General features: G+C 42.3%; 1 long non-coding RNA gene across 1 annotated transcript in view; it reads left to right on the forward strand.

Annotated features, from left to right (window-relative positions):
• LOC133371262 (uncharacterized) overlaps positions 1 to 24,441 on the forward strand; it is a 384,062-nt gene that overhangs the window by 196,923 nt on the left and 162,698 nt on the right. The window contains exon 2 of the long non-coding RNA XR_009759286.1: positions 13,885 to 13,997. This is a non-coding gene — a long non-coding RNA (uncharacterized LOC133371262). The remainder of the gene's footprint in view (positions 1 to 13,884; positions 13,998 to 24,441) is intronic.

A 24,441-nucleotide genomic window follows, 5' to 3' on the forward strand; every position in this document is an offset into this window, starting at 1 on the left:
ACCAGAGGGACGGCAACCCTGGACTTAATCCTCAGTGGGGACCGGGACTTGGTGCAAGATGTAAGTGTTGTTGAACCGATTGGGAGCAGTGACCACAGTGCTATTAAATTAAACATACATGTAACTGGCCAATTGCCAAGAAAATCCAACACGGTCACATTTGACTTCAAAAGAGGAAACTTCACAAAAATGAGGGGATTGGTAAAAAGAAAGCTGAAAAACAAAGTCCAGAGGGTCACATCACTCGAAAATGCTTGGAAGTTGTTTAAAAACACTATATTAGAAGCTCAACTGGAGTGCATACCGCAGATCAGAAAAGGTACCGCCAGGGCCAAGAAGATGCCAGCATGGTTAACGAGCAAAGTCAAGGAAGCTCTTAGAGGCAAAAAGTCTTCCTTCAAAAAATGGAAGTCTTTTCCGAATGAAGAAAATAAAAAAGAACACAAACTCTGGCAAAAGAAATGCAAGAAGACAATAAGGGATGCTAAAAAAGAATTTGAGGAGCACATTGCTAAGAACATAAAAACCAACAACAAAAAATTCTATAAATACATTCAAAGCAGGAGACCATCTAGGGAGACAATTGGACCCTTGGATGATAAGGGAGTCAAAGGTGTACTAAAGAACGATAAGGAGATTGCAGAGAAGCTAAATGAATTCTTTGCATCTGTCTTCACAGTGGAAGATATAGGGCAGATCCCTGAACCTGAACTAACATTTGCAGGAAGGGATTCTGAGGAACTAAGACAAATAGTGGTAACGAGAGAGGAAGTTCTAAGCTTAATGGACAATATAAAAACTGACAAATCACCGGGCCCGGATGGCATCCACCCGAGAGTTCTCAAAGAACTCAAAGGTGAAATTGCTGATCTGCTAACTAAAATATGTAACTTGTCCCTCGGGTCCTCCTCCGTGCCTGAGGACTGGAAAGTGGCAAATGTAACGCCAATCTTCAAAAAGGGATCCAGAGGGGATCCCGGAAATTACAGGCCAGTTAGCTTAACTTCTGTCCCTGGAAAACTGGTAGAAAGTATTATTAAAGCTAGATTAACTAAGCACATAGAAGAACAAGCCTTGCTGAAGCAGAGCCAGCATGGCTTCTGCAAGGGAAAGTCCTGTCTCAGTAACCTATTAGAATTCTTTGAGAGTGTCAACAAGCATATAGATAGAGGTGATCCAGTGGACATAGTGTACTTAGACTTTCAAAAAGTGTTTGACAAGGTACCTCACCAAAGGCTTCTGAGGAAGCTTAGCAGTCATGGAATAAGAGGAGAGGTCCTCTTGTGGATAAGGAATTGGTTAAGAAGCAGAAAGCAGAGAGCAGGAATAAACAGACAGTTCTCCCAATGGAGGGCTGTAGAAAGTGGAGTCCCTCAAGGATCGGTATTGGGACCTGTACTTTTCAACTTGTTCATTAATGACCTAGAATTAGGAGTGAGCAGTGAAGTGGCCAAGTTTGCTGACGACACTAAATTGTTCAGGGTTGTTAAAACAAAAAGGGATTGCGAAGAGCTCCAAAAAGACCTCTCCAAACTGAGTGAATGGGCGGAAAAATGGCAAATGCAATTCAATATAAACAAGTATAAAATTATGCATATTGGAGCAAAAAATCTGAATTTCACATATACGCTCATGGGGTTTGAACTGGCGGTGACCGACCAGGAGAGAGACCTCGGGGTTGTAGTGGACAGCACGATGAAAATGTCGACCCAGTGTGCGGCAGCTGTGAAAAAGGCAAATTCCATGCTAGCGATAATTAGGAAAGGTATTGAAAATAAAACAGCCGATATCATCATGCCGTTGTATAAATCTATGGTGCGGCCGCATTTGGAATACTGTGTACAGTTCTGGTCGCCTCATCTCAAAAAGGATATTATAGAGTTGGAAAAGGTTCAGAAGAGGGCAACCAGAATGATCAAGGGGATGGAGCGACTCCCTTACGAGGAAAGGTTGCAGCATTTGGGGCTTTTTAGTTTAGAGAAAAGGCGGGTCAGAGGAGACATGATAGAAGTGTATAAAATTATGCATGGCATTGTGAAAGTGGATAGAGAAAAGTTCTTCTCCCTCTCTCATAATACTAGAACTCGTGAACATTCAAAGAAGCTGAATGTTGGAAGATTCAGGACAGACAAAAGGAAGTACTTCTTTACTCAGCGCATAGTTAAACTATGGAATTTGCTCCCACAAGATGCAGTAATGGCCACCAGCTTGGACGGCTTTAAAAGAAGATTAGACAAATTCATGGAGGACAGGGCTATCAATGGCTACTAGCCATGATGGCTGTGCTCTGCCACCTTAGTCAGAGGCAGCATGCTTCTGAAAACCAGTTGCCGGAAGCCTCAGGAGGGGAGAGTGTTCTTGCACTCGGGTCCTGCTTGCGGGCTTCCCCCAGGCACCTGGTTGGCCACTGTGAGAACAGGATGCTGGACTAGATGGGCCACTGGCCTGATCCAGCAGGCTCTTCTTATGTTCTTATGTTCTTATGAAGTCACATAGCTTAAGTTGCCAGTGAGACTTCAGATGTCTGGCACACACTACACTGGGTCCATTTTATGCTGGCCAACTCCCAAGTGCTCCACATTCTGAGGTGTCATTCTGAGGTGTTTGTCAAGGAAAAGGTATGTTGTTTGCGGGGGCATCAACTCTGCCTCCGTTGCCATACCAACCCTACTTACCTGCTTTAATCAATAAAGTTGTGGCCTGTTTCAATCCACACCTCTCTTAGGGTGTGTTAATTCCCAAACCTTGCCCAAAGGGGCAATACCATGCATGTACCCCACAATTGGCAATCATTCTCCAGGATATTTGGCAAAGAGGGGCATTTCCTAGCCCCAGTGCCTAAGACCTTGGAGATGCCAGAAATTCAGTCTGAGACCCTCTGTGTACAAGGCATGTCCACAATAGCTGAGGTAGGCTCTTCCCTAAACTCTTTCAATCTAGCTCTTCTATCCTGGCCATTCACATTATGCCTGACGAGAAATTTTGCTTCCCTTTTGAGACTGGGCAGACTTGCTTTGTTGCAAATGGAGCAGGATCAGAACCCTCTATTTAGAATGGGGGGCATATTCTGAAAGGAAATATGGCAGAGATAATTTTGCCTTCTTACAGTTGGGGTCTGGGGTGTAGTGAAGAGGGGGTGAACAGGGGCAGCATTCTGGACTTTGGAAGGTAGACCAATGATGCCATTGGCTGGAATGCAAGCCTCGTTTCCTTTGAACTCAGGAGCTTTTATTTCTTTAACAAACCAGTAAGGGGATATGGCACAAAGGCAGGAGCCTTTATGAACTCCTGCCAAAGTGAAAACACAGTATACAGGTATTGTTTGGAATTTAAAAAATATAAAATGAAATAGGAACTAAGTTTCTAGGTCCTATTTCTTAGCAGAGATATAAATGCAAGCAACAGAGTGAGAATGTAAACCAGTCCACACCTTTCCCTAGGCACAAATAACAGCAGACACAACCTTCTTAGGTAAAAGATAAAGAATATTTACTCACAACCTTTCTTTTTTTTTGTAATAATTTTTATTATTCAATTTTTCATAAAACAAACACAACAAAATCAAACAACAAAAACAATACAACAAAAATAAAAAGAAAAACTTGACTTCCGATTTGTCACACATCAGCTATAAGTATATAATATATATCGAACCTGTCCCCTAAAACATACGAAATTCACTTTTTTCCATAGTCTATCTTAATTAATCGTCAAATCCCATTATCATCATTTCATTTTTTTCTTTCAACAAAAAGTCCCAAAGAGGCTTCCATTCCTTAAGGAATGTATCTGTTATTTTTTCTTTGAGAAGGCATGTCAATTTGTCCATCTCTACTAAGTCCATTAATTTCAATAGCTATTCTTCCATTGTTGGTATTGATTCCATTTTCCACTTTTGTGCATATAATAATCTTGCTGCCGTAATCATATATAATATTATTTTTCCATATTTCTTTTCCTTTTGTTTATCCATAAAACCCAATAAAAAAAATTCTGGCTTTGACTGAATATTTATTTACTCACAACCTTTCATATGTTCAGGAGACATAGGCTCTAGCTTAGATGAAAGAAAAAGTAGAAGTCTTAGTTCATTTTAGTCTTTGGTAGTGATGCTTTGAGGAGAGCATCTGCCATGCGGCCTCTCCCAGAGGTAAAAAGGTCAGTAATGGAGATTATGCAGGAATCCCCAAGACAAAGGAGGAGGAAGCCAGGTAACTAATCCCACCCATTAGGAAGTTAAATCATGGTAAACAGGTACATAGGATATTTCTCCAAATATCCCTTAAAGGGAACATCTCTCCTTTACAAGGGAACATGCAAGTTTGCCTATACCAACAGGTACCACAAGTTAAATATGGGATATATAGGCTATACAATACTTATGGTGAGACTGATACCAAAACTCATAATTTTTATATAACTTGTTCTCATATTTGACACAATGAAACTAGCAAAATAGAGTGTTCTGAAAGCATCTGGGGTTTTCCCCTTTTGAGCATCTGAAGAGTTGGAGAATATGCCAGGGAATTTTTCACCCATCACACATACAAGATGGGCTAGCCTGAAAAGGGCCTTTAATGAAGATCATGATGGATGGACTCGCTTGTACAGTTTTGAGACCGAAGGTTGTAAAGGAGAGGGTCAATGGGATCCATAGGACAACTGGTGATAACCTCAGTGGCCCTGGTTAGGATCTCCTTTGTCTGGGAAGTTACAGATAAATGACTCATAATTATTAGGAAATAGAGACTGTTCCGGACTGTGGGAGCCATTGTAAGAAAAGGGCATATCCTCCTTGCCAGTCCCACCTCCACTTCTGGTAAAGATGATATGATAGCAGACCAGTGGGCAAGGGTGGTGGGCATGAGGTGAGCAAGCAAGCAAGGTGGGAGAGCAAGGTGGACCAGGCAAGCCACGGAAGTACAGGAAGCACAGCCTGGAGTAGCTCCTCATCAACCATTCTCCTCTGCTGTTGCTGTCCCCCCACACACACCTCATCAACAGCATCAACGGTGGAATGGAAGGTGGATGGAAGCAGTGGGAGAGCAGGACGGTTGCAGATGCGGTGCTCCAGCCACTCCCCACTGTTCCTGTGTCACTTGCCTCAGCCTGCTGCCACCCTCCTCACAGGAGAAAGTATAAAGGGGAGTAGAGGAGGGAGCTTGGCAACCCGTTTTGTGGGGGATGATCTGTTTGGGAATCCCTGCCTCTGTGTGTGTGAGAGAGAGTCCCTAGTTGGTAAGTGGAGCAAGAGAGTTGGTGAGTAGAGTGAGCAGGGGGGCAGAGTGCCCCTAGTATCTTTAAATAAATGCAAATATTACAAAATACCAATAAGCCTCTTGTGACCTCCCTTCTTCCAAAGGACACCACACCTGGATAAGTGTTTAGCCCCTTGAATTTCTCACCACTTTAAGAAATAGGGCATGTGTAACAGTATGGATGCAGACATTTCTCCAGGTCAGTGGCAACAACTGAAACTGCTTTTGTAAGTAAGGCTAAGAATTAATGTACTATAGGTCTGTTTTTGAAAACAACAACAACATACATACGAATGCAGTTAATGAAGCAGGATGCAAACATTTCAAATTCAAATGTGAATTCCAAGAAATGTGGCTATTGAATTCATGTCATATCAGGATCTGGTAAGTGATGCTCTGCTGCTCTGCTGCACAGACTCTGTAATATTAGCTGCTGCAAACTTTATAAAATGATACCGCAAGAGACTGAAGTATGGAACAAACAAGCTATATTTAACACTCTGCAACCCTTTCCACAACAGAGATTGAGATGGCTTTGCTGCCCCAGGCTTCAATTCTCTGCTAGTGTTGGTGTTCTCTAGATCTGCTTCCCTGTGTGAACCTACTCATGGGACACTTTGCGTTTTGTTATAGACTTGGTGTCAAAGACAATGCATTATCGACCATAGGTCAGTATTTTTGCCCATGAGAAATACAGCATCTTAGGCTTTCCTCCTGAGGTTGCAGCCTCTCCTGAGTTAGAAGGAACTGATACACAATGGTTCAACCAGCAGAAAGAGAGAAAAATAAGGCCATGTGAACCATATGCTCAGCTGAGCTTCCACAATGGGGTACAAATTTAGGGCTAAGTCAAAAAGGCCACCTCCAAATTCATCGCGCCTTGGGTAAATTTGGGGTGGTAATTTCGGGTTGCATTTGGACAGCAGTTTAATCCATTTCCCCGATGTTTCCTTGTCTGATAATTTCCACATTTTATTTGATCTTTCACATGATGTCAAAGCCACTTGTGGAAATCTAGTGGAATATAGTGGAAGTTTAGCACTCATTTTTGTATTTATTGCTTCCAGAAAAAAAAATCCATTTGCAACCCTATTAACCCAGAAAATAACGGAAGTAAAGTGATACAATTTGTGTGGTATACTGGCATACAGTACTTTCCCACTGTTTTCATGAGGGAACAAAAGTGTGCATGTGCAATAAAGGAGGGGGAATAGAGACATGTCTGATGTTCATTGTGTCATACCACGCCCACTGCGGTGAATGAAATTTAGTGCAACATGGCAGTATATCTGTTGAAAAACCATGGTTCCATAGGGCAACAGGTACTGCAGTGTAAAATGAATGTTAGAAATTGGGGGCACATTCACACCACATTCACATTCATAGATTTATTTCACTATTATTCCACTTAAACAGTCATGGTGTCCCCCAAAGAATCCTGGGAAGTATATTTTGTGAAGGGTGCTGGGAGTTGGACACATTCTTCTCATAGAACTACAATTTCTAGAGTTCTCTGGAAGGAAGTAATGACGATGAGACCACTCTGAAATTTGTAACTCTGTGAGGAGAATGTCTCCAGATCTGAGCATCCTTCACAAAATGCACTTCCCAGGATTCTTTGGGGGAAACCATGACTGTTTAAAGTGGAATGATAGCAGAATAAATCTATGGTGTGAATGTGGCCTGAGACAGAAGTGTGTTGATGTTTGCGGATGTTTGCGTGATCAGCGCAGCTTACACTTGAGATTGAGACGGTCAAGAAACTCCAGAGGCAAGAGATAGTTTAAGAGTCCTTTACTCGGACATTAAGGCAAGCACGCTTACAAAGCAGTTTCACTTTCCTCCTAGCAAGAAACACTCAGTAACAGAACTCCACAGAAAGCTGCTTCTTCTCCTTGATCAAAACCCCCACAGACATCAACCCCCCACAGAAGGCTGGCAAGGCTTCTCAAGCCTTTATCTCTGGTTGCCTTGGTAGCAGCAGGTGTTGGCCTTGAGGCCGTGTCTGGCCTCTGCCAAGGCTCTCCAAGGACCTTCAAGAAACTTAACTCATGCTAAGGCTCATCCTTGCTCCAGGCTTTAAGGCTTGATGGAAAATAACCAGAGGTAGTATTGCCTATGGGTCAACAGCTCCCACTTTTCCATCAAGACTGCACATTACATTTGCATCTATAACATTTACATTTCAGCAGTACATTTCTACAGTACATTTCTACACATGTATGCATTCAGTAATACATTTCAGTCACCAGTTACAGTTCAGTACATTGCAGTTTACAGTTCACAAAGCTCAAACTTTATTAATCAAACTTTGGTTGTACACAGGTCAGATACAAAGTTTCTGCATCCATCTCTATTTCTTTACACATACCCGGGCCGCTGACTACACCCACTGTAAATCTGTCAGGCAGCTTCCCAATATTAGCTCTCTCAGGGCGTCTTAAGGGAACTGGAGCTTCGGCTCCCACTGCACCACCACCTGAGCTTGTTCCTGGCACAGCTTGCTCAGGATATGTCAAATCGTCAGCCTTACGTTTCTTTGTTTTATGTTTGCCCCAAATCAGTTCATTTAATGCATCCTTCAGTGGAATTTGTGTTCCTTCCACTTTTACCCCTTGTGTTGGCGTTTCGTCTGACCCATCGAGTATAACTGTTTGTTTATGATCCCAAGGCTTGTCTGAGACTTTAATGCTTCCGCTCAGAACAACCTGCTGTGTTTGTGGGACCCACACGCATTCTGGAAACCCAGCACAAACCCTTCCTGTGCCCTGGGTGCCAGTTTGCCACGTCTTTTTCCCTGTGGGATGTGAACCCAGCAGCAGCGGGCTCCAAATCTCTCAATATGCTGCACCCTAGGTTTTCTTCCAGTGAGCTTTTCATATGGAGACATCCCAAGTGCACTGTGCAACACCCTGTTGTGTATGTAATTTGCATACAAAATACACTCTGTCCAGAAAGAGTGTGCTAGACTGGAATCACCCAACATGGTTCTCAATGCTTCCTGAAGGGATCTATTCTTGCTCTCTGCAAACCCAGTAGAAGGTTTAAGTGCTATTCTCTTGCTTGCCAGGAATTCATGCAACCCTTTGCTCGTGAATTCCCCCCCCCCGGTCTGATCGGATAGCTTTTACAGTGATGTTATGCTGAGTTTCGATTCTCTTGATGAACAGGCGCAGCTTCTGCTCTGCTTCATCTTTCCGTTTCAGCAAATAAACGTGACAAAACCTTGAGAAATCGTCGACCACTACCATAAAGTATTTCGCACCCCCTCGTGAACTCTGTATAGGCCCTGATAAATCAACATGCACTAAGTGGTAGGGAGCAGTTGTTGTGCTTTCAGCCTCCCTGTTTATGGATGCAATTGTCGCTTTAGCTTTATGGCAGGCATCACAATCAATCAACTGACCACAATCTGTCAAATGCATGTTTTCACTATGACTCGGGGTTTTCTTAATTGTTTCGTAGTTTGCATGCCCCAGCCTTTTGTGCCAATGCATGCACACAGCCTTTATGTGTTTGCGCCTCAGCTCCGAACGCAGCACACCCTGCCTGATTGCTTTCTATAACGAACTGTGCATCTTTCAGGCTTCCTTGCATGCATACCTCACCCCCTCTTTTCACAAAACATTTGTCCTTTTCAAACACCACCTTAAACCCAATACTAGTTAATTTTCTGATAGACAGGATATTGTTGGACAATTCAGGGACATACAACACATCACAAATAATGCCAATCTTATTCAATCTCACCGTCCCTCGTGCCTTCATGACTCTTTTGGAACCATCTGCTAATAGAACAGAGTCCTGCACAGCTGTAGATGTGTGAAACAAACTCATGTCCTTAACGAGTGTATGGGACGCACCACTGTCAATCACCCAGTCTGTCTCAACTTGAGGCTTTTCTGTGCTAACAAAGTTCACGCTGCTCTGCTTCCAGCCTCCATCTCTGGTTTTTCGCTTGATTGCACAGTACCTTTGAATGTGCCCACGCGCTCCACAAAAATAACATGTTTTAGTGCCCTGCTGCTCTTTGAAGCTTACCTGCTTACTTTTGACAGCTTGCAGCTCAGTCTTTTTCTTCTCTTGTCGTCTCTGCCATTCCTGGGTCAATTTTTCTTCAATAAAGTCCAAATTTAATCCTCCATCTGGCATTGCCTCCATCGCCATGACGAGATTGCTCCAACTTTCATCCAGTGAAGCCAAAATAATATGTGTAAAATTATGCATATTGGAGCAAAAAATCTGAATTTCACATATGTGCTCATGGGGTCTGAACTGGCGGTGACCGACCAGGAGAGAGACCTCGGGGTTGTAGTGGACAGCACTTTCTACCATCTCCGATTGGTAGCCCAGCTACGTCCCTATCTGGACAGTGACGACCTCACCTCAGTCGTTCATGCTCTGGTAACTTCTAGATTAGACTACTGCAATGCGCTCTACGTTGGGCTGCCCTTGAAGACAGTTCGGAAACTACAGTTAGTCCAGAATGCAGCGGCCAGATTGTTGACGCGGACAAGAAGGTCCGCTCATATTACACCCGTTCTGGTTTGTCTGCACTGGCTTCCTATTTGTTTCCGGGCTAAATTCAAAGTGCTGGTTTTGACCTATAAAGCCTTACACGGCATGGGACCGCAATACCTGGTGGAGCGCCTCTCCCAATATGAAACTACCCGTACACTGCGCTCAACATCTAAGGCCCTCCTCCGAGTACCATCCCATCGAGAAGCTGGGAGGGTTGTGACTAGAAATAGGGCCTTTTCGGTTGTGGCTCCCGAACTATGGAATGGTCTCTCCGATGAGGTGCGCCTGGTGCCGACGCTGCTATCTTTTCGGCGCCAGGTGAAAACCTTTTTATATTCCCAGGCATTTTAATGCGTATTATTATATGTATTGTTGTATTTTGCTACTGTTTGATTATTTTTGTTTACCTTTGTTGGTTTGATTCTATTGTTTTATTTTATTTATATATTCCTGATTGCTTTATTTTATGTACACCGCCCAGAGAGCCCTTGGGCTTAGGGCGGTATACAAATTAAATTAAATAAATAAATAAAATGTCGACCCAGTGTGCGGCAGCTGTGAAAAAGGAAAATTCCATGCTAGCAATAATTAGGAAAGGTATTGAAAATAAAACAGCCGATATCATAATGCCATTGTATAAATCTATGGTGCAGCCGCATTTGGAATACTGTGTACAGTTCTGGTCACCTCATCTCAAAAAGGATATTCTAGAGTTGGAAAAGGTTCAGAAGAGGGCAACCAGAATGATCAAGGGGATGGAGCGACTCCCTTACGAGGAAAGGTTGCAGCATTTGGGGCTTTTTAGTTTAGAGAAAAGGCTGGTCAGAGGAGACATGATAGAAGTGTATAAAATTATGCATGGCATTGAGAAAGTGGATAGAGAAAAGTTCTTCTCCCTCTCTCATAATACTAGAACTCGTGGAGAATCAAAGAAGCTGAATGTTGGAAGATTCAGGACAGACAAAAGGAAGTACTTCTTTACTCAGCGCATAGTTAAACTATGGAATTTGCTCCAACAAGATGCAGTAATGGCCACCAGCTTGGACGGCTTTAAAAGAAGATTAGACAAATTCATGGAGGACAGGGCTATCAATGGCTACTAGCCATGATGGCTGTGCTCTGCCACCCTAGTCAGAGGCAGCATGCTTCTGAAAACCAGTTGCCGGAAGCCTCAGGAGGGGAGAGTGTTCTTGCACTCGGGTCCTGCTTGTGGGCTTCCCCCAGGCACCTGGTTAGCCACTGTGAGAACAGGATGCTGGACTAGATGGGCCACTGGCCTGATCCAGCAGGCTCTTCTTATGTTCTTATGTTCTTAAGAATACTATGTTCCATCCCTCTATCCTCCAACTCAGCAAATAAATGCCTGAATTCAGTGAGATGCTCACTCATGGTGCATTCATCTGTGAAACGGATCTGGTACAGCCGTCTTGCCAGACACAGCTTAGATCCCGCTGTCTGCTGCACATGAAGGGCTTGCAACACATCCCACATTCTTCTGGCTGAGGGTTCATCTCTCACGTACAGAAGTTGAGAATCAGATAGAGCCAGGGTAATAAACGCCTGCACCTTCTCATCTTTGTGCCTCCAGACCACTTGAGGTGCCGCTGGTGGGGTCGCTTCTATCACCTCAAATAAATCCTCTTTTATCAGGAAAGCTCTCATCCTCAGCTTCCAGCTGGTGTAATTAGATTCTGTAAGCCTTTCCATCGGCATGCCTCCAGACATGTTGACAGCCATCTCCGCTCACCTCTGTCTGGCACGAACAAACTGCCCTCTGGAACACTGTCTTCAGTCACACCAGCCTCTTACTCTAGCGTAGCATGCGCTGGATCTGGGCCCATAAACCTGTTGATGTTTGCGGATGTTTGCGTGATCAGCGCAGCTTACACTTGAGATTGAGACGGTCAAGAAACTCCAGAGGCAAGAGATAGTTTAAGAGTCCTTTACTCGGACATTAAGGCAAGCACGCTTACAAAGCAGTTTCACTTTCCTCCTAGCAAGAAACACTCAGTAACAGAACTCCACAGAAAGCTGCTTCTTCTCCTTGATCAAAACCCCCACAGACATCAACCCCCCACAGAAGGCTGGCAAGGCTTCTCAAGCCTTTATCTCTGGTTGCCTTGGTAGCAGCAGGTGTTGGCCTTGAGGCCGTGCCCGGCCTCTGCCAAGGCTCTCCAAGGACCTTCAAGAAACTTAACTCATGCTAATGCTCATCCTTGCTCCAGGCTTTCAGGCTTGATGGAAAATAACCAGAGGTAGTATTGCCTATGGGTCAACAAAGTGCTACCATTATAATCAGTAAAACTAATGCAATAGACCCCATGTCTGAATGCAGCCTTGTTCATTTTTGAGGGAGGGGCATTTCAGAGGAGGAACCCTTACCTTTGCAATGCTTCCTCATTCTTTTCTTTCTCTTTCATTTAACAGTTGATCTCATGGCATATCTTTTCTTCTCCTGTGGTTCCCCCCCTTTTTAGGGGCTACCTCCCCTTTTCTCCATTGATAATGCCTTTCTGAAATGTTACTAAAAGGGGGGGGTTAAAGAGGAAGCTTCCACCATTGCAATGGTGAGCACCCTGGCCCACCTCTGAAATGTCTTGGCCCCCTAATGCTCCTGAAATTGCACCCCCCTTTCAGGCTTGGAACAGCTATTTTTAAAAAAAGAAAATAGCTTGATGTGCTGAGTACAATGCTGAACCAACCAGGGAGAAATTTTCCCACTAATAGGCAGGATGACAACTCAGGACCTGCTTTTTCCCGGAGGGTTAAGGTCTGCTTCCAGAAATGGCTACATTTATAAAGTGAAGTTACTGATGATGGTTGTGTGTTAACTGCTCCTTTTGAAGCAACTAAAAAGAAAGTGCTAATATATAAATTCTCCCCTGAAGAGCAAATTGCTTGAAATGTGCTGGGACCAGTATCCTTCTCAATAAGACCGCTTCCTTGAACTGATTGTATCAATCTCTTCAATAACAATACTATTTTAGTGATTTGAACTATAAAGCAGAGCAGGATAATTTCCCCATTTCTATTTAACTGATCAACTATATCATTTTGTACATAAGAAAAGCCCCAGCTAGTCCAGCATCCTGTCCTCACAGTGGCCAGCCAGATTCTTATGGGAAGCCCACAAGTAGGACTTGAATGCAACAGCACTCTTCCCACCTGTGATTTTCAGAGGCATACTGCTTCAGCAGTGGAGCCAGAATGGAGGCATCATGGCTAGTAGCCCCTGATACCATCCATGAATTTTACTGATGAAGAGTGTAACAACAACAACAACAACAACGTCTAGTCTTCTTTTAAATCTATTTATGTTGGTGGCCATTACCACCTCTTGTGGGAGCAAATTCCATAGTTCCACTATGTATCCTCCATGAATTTATCTAATCTTCTATTATAGCCATCCAGTTTGGTGGTGGTGGTGGTGGTAGTAGTAGTAGTAGTAGTAGTAGTAGTAGTAGTAGTAGTAATAATAATAATTATTATTATTATTATTATTTGTCTAAGTTAGTGGCTGTCACTACATCTTCTGGGTACAAATTCTATGCACTGTGTGAAGAAGTACCTTCTTTTGTCTATTCTGGATGTTCAAACATCCAGCTTTTTTGAATGGTCCTAGCTTCAAGTGCTATGTAAGAAGACAAAAATATTCTCCGTATCAACTTTTTCCACAATGTGCATAATTCTATATACCTCTATCATGTATCCTGCCTTTTCCCAAACTCGATGGGCCTTTAATGAGTAATGGAACATTCACAGTGATGAGAAATAAGAATGTTTGTGAACATTCCATGGGGCTTCATGGGTGAAAGCAACAGGCAGGCAGCACCTGTTTAGCTTATCGTGCAATTTCCTTTTCAGCTGACATAAAAAGTGGCAGAGAATGTGTTCAGTGGGTAAAACGTCAGTTTCCCAAAATGCAGTCTTATGTGCTGGCAATAAAATTATGCAAACTCTGAACTGTTTAGCAAAAGATGCATCAAATGATGATCAGCTTTTCAAGGAATGAGCCTGATCATTTAAAGACATTTTAAAGCATATAAACACACATCTGTGGCTCCTTTTATGTTCCTGAGAACCAATATTTTTCTTCTTCTCTCAGCAGAGAACAGAGCAGTTTTTGTGGATATAACAAGCCCAAACAGTCTGCTAGAGCCCATCCATATGGCAATTTAAAAAAGAAATGCTCTGGATGCTACGGCGAACAACACTGTGGTATGTTCACTCTACAATTAAAATCGATTATTATTTTTTGTCGGAATGTCTTGTATAGAATGAACCTGGAGTTAGTAAGAAGTCTTTTTAACTGTTGATGAATGTCTTTATTGCAAAATATATTCAGGACCTCAAACTGGTTCTTTAGATTGTTATGTAAATTTGTATATGCAGACATCGTCAGCGGTCTGAGACTTAAGACTTAGTAAAATAAGAAAAGCTACTTTCTTTATAGAAATACATAGTAGATAGGAAAGGCATACCTTGTTCTAAGTTGGAGGAGCAATGCCCAGACTTGGATATTGCCCTCATAGCTCAGGAGAGAGAGCAAAGGCAAAGATGTCTCCTCTCTCCTCCGACAGTTGAAGATGAAGACAAAGGAAGGAGAGGCAGATAAGCTTCCCTGAGCATATCAGTTTACAAGGGAAGGAAGTTAGGTAGAGAACAGCACAGGTAAAGATAGGCAAGCCTAGACAGCTGGAGAACCCTAACTCTAACTTCCTTCTGGAATACACACAAAAGAACCCAAATAGGAGTTGCTCTTGCCCTGCTTCCAACATAGATAAGCCTTTAGGTCAGCTGTGGTTTGACAGTGGATCTGTTTACCTGAGGCATCTACTTTGGAGGTCTGTCTGCGTGCTTTCTATTAATTTTGTAGTTTTAGTTTATTGTTTTCTGATTTAAGATGCACACTGTTTTGAATATCAAGATTGGTAGAAAGGTAGGAATAGAACCAGGTTCAAAGTACTTGTGTTTATTCACAGAGCCCTAAACAACTTGCATCCAAAGTACCTTAAGGCCTGTCTGACTCTTTCTGTTCCATCTTGATCACTGAGATCTTCTGATAGGGCACTTTCGGTGGTGCCTCACATCCCTGATGTTTGGTTGGCTTCTGCTAGGGCCCAAGCCTTTAGTGTGACAGACTCTGACCTGTGGAACTCCCTACCAACAGAGGTACGGCAGGAACCATCCCTTCTTTCTTTCGGGTGTCTCTTGAAAACTGAAATTTTTAGACAGGCCTTTGTAACATGAATTTCTCTCTAACCAATGCAGTATTTATTGATGCTTTTATTATTGCTTTTAATAATATTTGTATTGGTTTTTAAATGTCAGCATGACAAAGGGATAGGGTTATGGGAGCTACAGTCCAGCAACATCTGGAGGGCCACAGGTGTTCCATCCTTGAAGTAAATGAACTGTTGCTCATGGAGTGACATCTTGATGGGTGGATTGTTTAGGAGATGACTTTGCATCTTCCATGGAGGTTGGGTTGACATTTGCAGTGTTAACAAATATTGGCAGAGTTGTTTCATCTGTTTGAATTGATTTTTGCAGTTGCTGCTAAGAAATGAGGCTGACCACCTGTGATGTTAGGCAAAAAGAGGTCATGTTGCCCTCCTTTGATGCTTCTGTGTTTTGTAAGTCTGTGGCATTCTGAAGCAAAAGGTCAAATCTGAATACCTTTGATAAAAAAAAAACTGAATATGTTGTTTGGGAGAATTACTACCTGTTCATAGATGCTTCTCACTTTCCTGATTTATTTGTAAGTTGTTGCATTATGGTAAAGTCGAACATATCCTAGAAGAAGAAAAAGCAGTGGTTGCCATTTCAGCTTGATCTAAGCCCCCCCCCAAACTATTCACAGTAAGTTTGGGTGGTCTGGAGGGAAATGATCATTTAGAGACAGTATGTTCTGGGGTTGCTTTTACATTGTCGCTTCGCTGCTGTTTGCTTTTGAATTTGAAATAGGAGCTGTTGCTTCCCTGCTGATGGAAGCCCAATTCCTACATTTGATATGTACCACCTAATTGCTCCTGGCAGCACATGTGCTCACTACCGCTGTCACAGCCTGGAACTGCCACATGTGTGAAAAACAGCCCCATATAAGAAGTATACGTAAACCATTACCAGGTCTTGCGATGGGAGCAGCTTGGAAAAGTGCCCCTTCCATCACTAGAAATTGATAATTTCCAATACACGAGCACAGGTGTGGGCAGACTTCAGCCTTGCGGGATCTATTTTTTTTTTTGCTACAACCCTGCAGTCCACCAGTCTAGTACAAAAGACATACAGGTAAAGAATTCTGAGACCAGGAATTTGTTTTGAATAACAGAAGTGAATGGAGCTCCTTCCACACAAAAATCTACTCCTGGTTATCCCAAGCTTTTCTTCATTTAATTTCACCAGAGCTCATCCTTGCTGATCTACTGCAGATCACCCACAGCTTATTCTTATCTACTTTCTGTGCATATGGATCTAGCCAGGACAGAGGTAATCTATAGGCATCCTAGACAAAAGTAGCATCAGTTGACTCCAACTGTCATTGGTTCTAGCTCCACCTACTTTGGGGCTCTCTGCCTTCCACCCTATCAGTCCTAATGGACACCAGCCACTACTGAGGAGCAAGCACAAAAATCCTGTCCCAAACATCCTCTTCTTAGTCCAGCCCTGTAGCCAGCCTTCCTTAGGTGGTATGTGTGTGTGTGTGTGTGAAAGAGGCACATAGCACCAGCCAATCTCTCCCACCCACCATCCACTAGTGGAGAGGATGTGAAGGCCAGGGCAGGGGCAGTGACCATCCCTATCACTCCTCTTCTATCCAGAGAGTGTGTTAACTTACCTCTATCCAGAGAGAGTGTTAACTTACATGAATGAAGTTTAATCTGTTGAATTGTCTCACCCTTTTCTGAGAGATCCCCAGGAACAGACTCAAAAGCTTGACTTTACCCATAGCTACACTCCTCTTTCACCTGTGGTCTGTCCCTGTGGTCTGATTCTTCATGAAATCAACTACTTCGTTAAAGGCAGAGAGCCCCTGAGCTTGGCTTTGATGCTGCATTAGATGTCTCAGGTTTAGATTCCACCTGAAAAACAAACTTGTCCATGCTATAAGTTTAGGGGAGGGCAGAGAAGAAATGAATACTTTAGATTGTTTTTGTTAACTCCTCTTTGAGGGTCCCTCCATCTAGTCTTGCTCCTGGCCTTTAGATGTTCCTTCCTGTTGGTCAATCAAGGGAAATATTTTTACTGGCTGCTATATAAATGACTAATGAAGCAATTGGAAACTAATTGTAGAAAGCAATTAAAGTATTTTTTTTACTGATTGCTGGATTGGTTTTTCAGGGTTCCAGAAACCCTGAAAAGGCCTCATGCTGAGTTGCACATATTGGGAAAATCAGAAATCAGGCCTGAGTTACAGCCTAGGTGTCCAGCCAGCCAGCTAGCTAACTGTAGTGTACACAGCAATGTGTCTATTCCTGTAGTTTTTTTTTCATCCTTTGTCAACAGGCACTCAAGAAAGAGAAGAAAAAAATAGCCACTATAATTATGAGTATAGTGAGTGCTTTAAAAAAGTAAAGGGTAACTTAGGGTAGTCATTTTTCCAGAACACTTTAAGTTATCTCTTTATTTCACTGTTTACCAATCACCCAATCCTGCTCTACACATCATAATTGAAAAATAAACAAAATCTTACTTCTTCTGCAGGCAAACGTGCTTCTTTATTGCTAACTGGGTAAATAACACAACTGAAACTGAAACTGAAAAGCAGAGCAAAGAAAAATCCATGGGGTGAAGTCTAACCCTAGCCCATAATACAAAGTTCTAATATTTCACTCTTCAAGGGTCATGTTGTTATACAGGCTGTTTTTTTCAGGATCACTTAAGTAATTATATGGTGACTGTAATCATTAAAAATGCACCCTAAGTCAGGGAAAGTCTTGGTGGTCTTCCAAATGAGGATTTTTGTGTGTGTACTCACCCTGCCTTATTCCCTGAATCTTTCAGAAGGTCATATTCTTTTTTTTTTTTTTACAATAATTTTTATTCAAATTTTCATAAAACATACAAAACAAAATCATAAAACATTCAAAGACAAAAAACAAAACAAAACAAAAATGATTAAACAAAAAAATAAAATGTTGACTTCCCATTTGTCGCAGATCAAATCAGTTATAGGTCTACAATATATAACAATCCTGTCTCTTAAATTATATTATAAAATCACTTTCCTCCAGTAGTTATCTTAATTAATCATCAAATCTCATAAACATTACTTTATTCTTTCCACAAAAAGTCAAAGAGAGGTTTCAATTCTTTAAGAAATATATCTATCAATTTTTCTCCAAATAAACATGTCGATTAATCCATCTCGTTAATAATAATAATAATCTTATTGTCATAACCATAATCCAAATAAACATATCGATTAATCCATCTCATCAAAATCTGTTAAGTCCAATAATTTCAATAGCCATTATTCCATTATCCATATTAATTCCATCTTCCATCTTCAATAGTCCTGTTAAGTCCAGTAATTTCAGTGTCCAATCTTCCATTATCAGTATTCCATAATAATCTTGCTGTCATAGCCATAGTCATATAATAAGAGTCTGATGCGAATTTCCTCTATCCCAAATATTTTCTTGCCATCAATTCTGAATAAGTTGCTGAAATATTGTTGTAAAGTCATATCTCTGTTCTTCTTTTTTACAAAATGCACTGGCTCATCTCTGGAGAGTTTTTCCATTGTCACATGGCTGCAGTTAATTCCATAGATTTTCTCTATATCAAGCTCCATCACGTCATTCCAGTCCAGAAGATTATCCAAGCCATTGATAACTTTATCTCTAATATCTTCATTAATTTCTTCAGAGATAACGTTAAATTCCAAACAGTAGATTTTATTTCTAATATCCATAAACTCCAGATCTTTTTCCAATTCCACATTTGTTCCAGTCTCCAAGGCTTGTATCTTCCCTTTATTTTTTCTTTTCTCATCTCTGATCTCATTCTCCTCTCTCACAGGATCCCCTATTTCTTTAAGCTCCTGCGTCATTTTGCTCAGTTCAATTTTCAGCTCCTTACTGCCCTGTCGCAGGGTTTGTTTCGTTATCTCAATCTCATCCATTATTTTCTGAAACATAATTACTTCCAGATTCTCAGCCACTTTCTTGATTGCCATTTTTAAAACCACGAAAACAAAACAAAACAAAAATAAAGAAGAACCACTTCTTATTTCAGCAACAATTGGGTTAATATTCCAGGCTTGATGACATCACAGTATAAACAGAGCAGCCTGCCTTATCTCTCTATGTTCAAGAATACAAAACAAATTTAGTTCCCAGCATCAAAACAGTTAGTGGCGTCGTGAAGAAGCAGATTCGTCAAAATAAAATAGACCAAAAAGAGAATAGTCCCAGACAATATAATGTTCCAAAGTTCATATTTTTTATTTTTTTCTCCTCGGAACAGAAATCCCTCTTCTGTTTATATCTTTAGAATGCACTTCCAGGACAGCTTTTTGCAATAGAAACAGAGATAAGCTGTTAATTTCATGAATAACAGAGAAGAGTTATAGCTCACCCAGAAGTTCTTTAAAGCTGATTCATTTGACAAATCTCTTTTTGCTGCAACAATTTAAACCAAGTAAAAAAAATAATAGAAAGAAGGGTGCTTGCCTGTTAGTCCGTTTTCTCTTTGAAGAAAAGATAAACGTATCGCATTAATCAGATAGAGCTTGTTCGGAAGTCCGTCCGGCATTGCTGGCTGGACCTTTTCTCATAAATTAATGAAATCCAGTCCTCCCAACAAAAACAGGCTTTTGAGGTTGATCTCTACGTTTCTCCCTGCCCGGGAGAAATTTCATCAGTCAAAAAAAAAATGTTCTGACTGATTTATATCTGAATAAGCTTCTTTTGAGGCGGGAGCCCGTCTCAAAAGCAGGCACAAGCGAAGTCACCCTTCCCGGAAGTCCAGAAGGTCATATTCTTAAATTGCTTCTGTTCTTAAAACAAACTATCATTCTTTAAATGGAGATTGCCATCGTCTGACATATTACAAATTACAAAGAAGACAATTTAAAAAAAAATCCCAGAGGGGCTGATGAAGCACAGCTCTGGGGGTGGTGATGCCCCCATTTGCCCCTTCCTGTCATGAGCCCTGCACAGCAGTCCTGGAGTGGTGATGAAGAAGACTAAGATACCAAATAGAACCCGGGGGAGTGTCCCAGTTGGGTGCAACCAGGAAGTGCTGAGACAGTAGGTTTCAGTACTTTCGACAGTGACAGTTCCTCCCCCTTAGCTCCACTTACAACAGAAGGAATGCCGGCTGATCAGGAGCCCATCCCTTCTCCTCCCCTTCAACCCCCTTCTTCTCCCAAGTTGCTGCGGCTGTGCACCTCCTCTAGAGGAGGAGGATCTCGATGAAGTGCCCCCCATTGCCCCAGACACATGGGCAACTGCCCCAGCAGACTCAGCTGGCTTCCACCTTTCCACCTCGGAGGAATGCTTGCTTGGGCACACGTTCTTGTTCTGTGACACCTTCCTCACATGAGTAGAAAGGGCCCAACTGAACCTACTTAAGCGTTGTGAGAGGGGGTGTCTAATTTGTTCGACAATGTCTTGGCTTTGAGTAGTAATGGCTGATTATGCTGTGTAGAGATACAGAATCTTGTGTAACCTGTAAGTTGATCCATGAAGCATTCTAGAATGAAGTTTCTCATTAAACATACTGGTAAAAAAATACGCCAGCAAGTCTGAGACTGATTCCAATGGCCTTGGCAAGGACCCTTTCCCAGCTATAGGGCTGTTTCAGTCCACTCAGCAGGAGGTTTCTATTCATATTCATTTGAATGCAAGTAGACTCCCCTGCACAACCTGGGAGGATTTCTATTCTTGTTTCAGTGAACAAGAGTAGAGGCCCCTTTGTAGGTAACACAGGCAAGGTTGGGGACTGAGGGGAATGCACCATGCATGAGGAGATGGGAGGGAACTTCCCTTGTCCACACTTTGAGCCTTTGCACATCTGAACATGCCTTACGCCTCAGCTGCCTGGTATAACCAAGGCTGAGACTCTGTGATGGATAACTTAACCTGGAGCAGTGTGGCTGCTAGTAAATGGTTTGAGCCAATTAAGGGAAATGGTGACTTACAATACAGTCAGCTATAGGATTGGCATAGGGGGTTAAAATGTAATGACATTGAATTAGAAATTGAAGCCTGCTAGATTTGCCACGTTAGTAACATACAGAGATTTTACCATGGGCAGCATTTAAGATGCAGGTTTTTTTTTAAAAAAAACAACTACTAGGCTACATTTTAATTTTGATAGCTGTTTCAGTAGTTCTTCTGACAGGTGTTGTTTGCATTTTTCATTGAGTTGCCAAACTAGAAGTCATCCCATTCAATGTACAGAATTTAACTGGACTGGTTGTTGAATCTAACTTCCCCACTGACAGTAATGTTCCTGCTCTGTGAGGGGGAGCATTTACCTCTACCTCCCTACCTTCAGAAGGGAGACAAAGGTGGCTTGGCCTTCAGGGACAGGGGGAGGTCTCGTGGCCAGGTTGGCCGATCAGGCAGGGGTGGGGAGCTGGGTTTAAAAGCTCCCTTCACATCCAACACTCCCTCTTCATGTCTCATGGCTGTGCCCACCCTCCTGTCCTTTCAGTTGCCATTTAGGGGCTGAATAGGAATTTGGGGGAGGTGGCATTTTGCATCCCTCTTGTTTTACCTACTAAATACTGCAGGGCTTAATTTGTTTGGCTTTTGGAGTAGTGTGGTTGCTTGTCTGTTGGTGTGGAGTCCGGGCAAGTGAACAGGGTGAGGGGGTTAAATTAGGTATCCTGATGCATTATGGGGCCAGGAACACCCTCTAGGGGTCTCCGGGAACTTTATGCCTGGAGAGGTATGTGCAGTTCCTGTGCAGAACTGGGGAGGTGCCCCTTGTGGCCTTGCTTATGCAGTTTGGGTGAATGCCAGTACAGCAGGGCCCGGATGTGTGGGTGGGGTACACACCCTAGGCTTGCTTAGCAAGGAGGGGGTATTTCCTCCTCATCCTTGGCTGGGGAGCCACAGTCTACAACTAGTCACATGTCCGGGGGGTTGGTGGGGAGGTTTCCTCCCAAAGTTAAACAGTTTGAATTTGGTTAATTTGGTTTAATTGGCCTGCAGATTCTCCAGAAATGTTCTATATTTAAATAAATATAAAATAAATCCAATGTCTGTGTCCTGAGTCTTCCTTTGGGTGTGGGGGCAATTGGACAACCTAATCCTGTGCGTCTGAGGGCAGCTGGCTGGTTTAGGGGATTCAGAGGGAACACAAACCTCACCCTCAGCTACTTTGCAAGGATAAGCTCAAACTCACACCTACTGAAATTATAAAGAAAGTAACAAGAAGCTTGGAAATGCCTGAGAAAGAGGTAGAAAAATTGTAGCCTCTTTTGCAGGGGAAGAAAACTCTGGAGGAAATGAAAGGCAGGTTTTGGCACAGAACAAAGAGTGAACTCTTGCACGTGGTGGTGACATGAAAAGACATTCACCTAAATTTGAAGTGTCACAACAACAAAACAGCGTCTCCTGTTTTAAATGTTGTGTTGTTCTAATGGAATTCTTTTATTGTGTATTTTAATTATTGATGCCTACGTTTGGATGTATGTGTAATGGGTTTTTAAATCTTGTAAGCCACTTAGATGACTATTTTGGTATTAAGCAGTATATAAATTAATAAATAATTTTTTTTTTAAGGATTCTGTTTGGCACGTGTCAACACGGAAGGGCACAGAGCGTGTAACAAGTCTATATTCAGCAGCTTGTCTAGAAGCAGATTGGTTCATTATGTAGCACTGTAATTAATCTTTTTTATTAGCACCTTTAAAAATAAACAAAACAACAATTCTGCTGGGCTTGACACAGGTATTGCATTTTAATTTTGTACATTTGTACTACCGGCTCTTAAAAAAAAAAAAAACTTCTCTCACAATTCAGCCTCAAATGTTTCACTCCATTCCTTACAAATTGGGATTTGGTGTTTGGAGTGTGGAAAGCTAACAGCTACAGGCATCTCTCTCTCTCTCTCTCTCTCTCTGTGTATGTGTGTGTGTGTGTGTGTGTATGTGTGTTAAAGGAAAGTGTACTAATTTTCTATCTTTCAAATGGCACAGACATTAACCAGCAACATTTAATTAATGGTGAGAAAGAATAACTTGTTGCTCATTTTGCTGCAAACAATAGTGCAGTCTGTTAATGTTCTGTGTCTAAGTCAAGCTACCTTTCTTTTGTAAGCAGTGAACAGCTCCCCCCCCCTCCATTAATAGGATTCCTTTTGATCACACACATATGTGATAAAGTGCAAAAAATACACAGAAGGGGTAAATGAGTCTCAGAGTAATATGTTCTTTGAATTCAGTTTTCCCTTGTCTGTGGTCATTTCAGCCGTTGAGAGGACAGTCCCCCTTGCAGTTAAAGAACCTTTGGTAGGGGAAAGGAGCTCTGTCAACTCATGTTATATGATGTGTGTTGGATAATCACAGTTCTCTCCCATCTGTCCAATGGACTTTGGTTGGCAGAGGGTCTGTACATTTGCCCTGCCCTTTACTACTGACAACCCAAAGTAAATGTGGCATTTTTCTTGTACCTTGGTGATGTGCAGCTGTTTTATTTATTTTTGAAAAACTTAAATAGCAGATGTGAGAAGGAAGGGATCTAGCCACGTTGTAGGGAGAGGCTCTTCAACCTTTTGCCCCCATCATGCCTGTGATCAAGAATCAGACACCTCAGAGGAAAGCTGCTCTGGGGCCAATGGGAGCTTTTCTCCCGTAGTGAGTAGCAAGCATGTGCAGGCCTGATTCCGAGCACAAGCATGGGTGCAGGTGTGATATTACTGATGTTTAAATGTATGTTGTTAATGGTAAGTAGCATTTTTGTTGAGTGAGTATGTCAGGGAGGGAGTATTTGCATATGAATGGTGATTGGTTGAGAGAGTAGAGGGGGAGTGTGATATATATATAGAGAGAGAGAGAGAACGTGTGTGCTTGAGGATTCAGATAGGGCTTAGAGAGGGGGCAGATTTGACAGGGGATAGGTGCGGTTAGGGATTAGTGACAGTTAGAGACAGGGTCTGGTTTAGAGATGGTTGGACAGAGAGTTAGTGTAGAGATAAGTTCAGTTACAATTGTGGCTTCTTAGTGTGTTATATTAATCAAATATAGCAATAAAGATCTTTTTGTTCTCATCATCCTGCATCTAATGCTCGGTTACTGAAGAGAGGAAGAGTAGCAGAGTATAATATTAAAGTTCACATCCTGAAGTGTATAAGAATTTGGACCTAAGGTGAAGGTCCTGGTGGCAGCAAGGGTGGGTTAGAGGGTGTTGCCTGTTATGGTAAAGGCCAGAAAAAAGGTGTATTGCCTTTTAAAGTGAGCAAGGACTTCTTGGTGGGGGGAGGCTTAAAGCCCTCTCCCCATACTCCCTGGTCCCAGTCCAGCTCTCGCTGCCAAACTATTACACAACCTTTCCCAGGGCAAGCATTCTCTTGCTTCATGAGGCCAGCACGGTGAGGAAAGAGTGTTTAAACCTTGCTTTGCTGGACAGTTTTCACTTGAACCTCCCCATGGGATTCTCCCCATGACTTATGGCCACTCTATGAATAGGGTTTTCATGGTAAG

This window comes from Rhineura floridana, chromosome 16 (assembly GCF_030035675.1).
Source record: "Rhineura floridana isolate rRhiFlo1 chromosome 16, rRhiFlo1.hap2, whole genome shotgun sequence".
Taxonomy (NCBI): domain Eukaryota; kingdom Metazoa; phylum Chordata; class Lepidosauria; order Squamata; family Rhineuridae; genus Rhineura; species Rhineura floridana.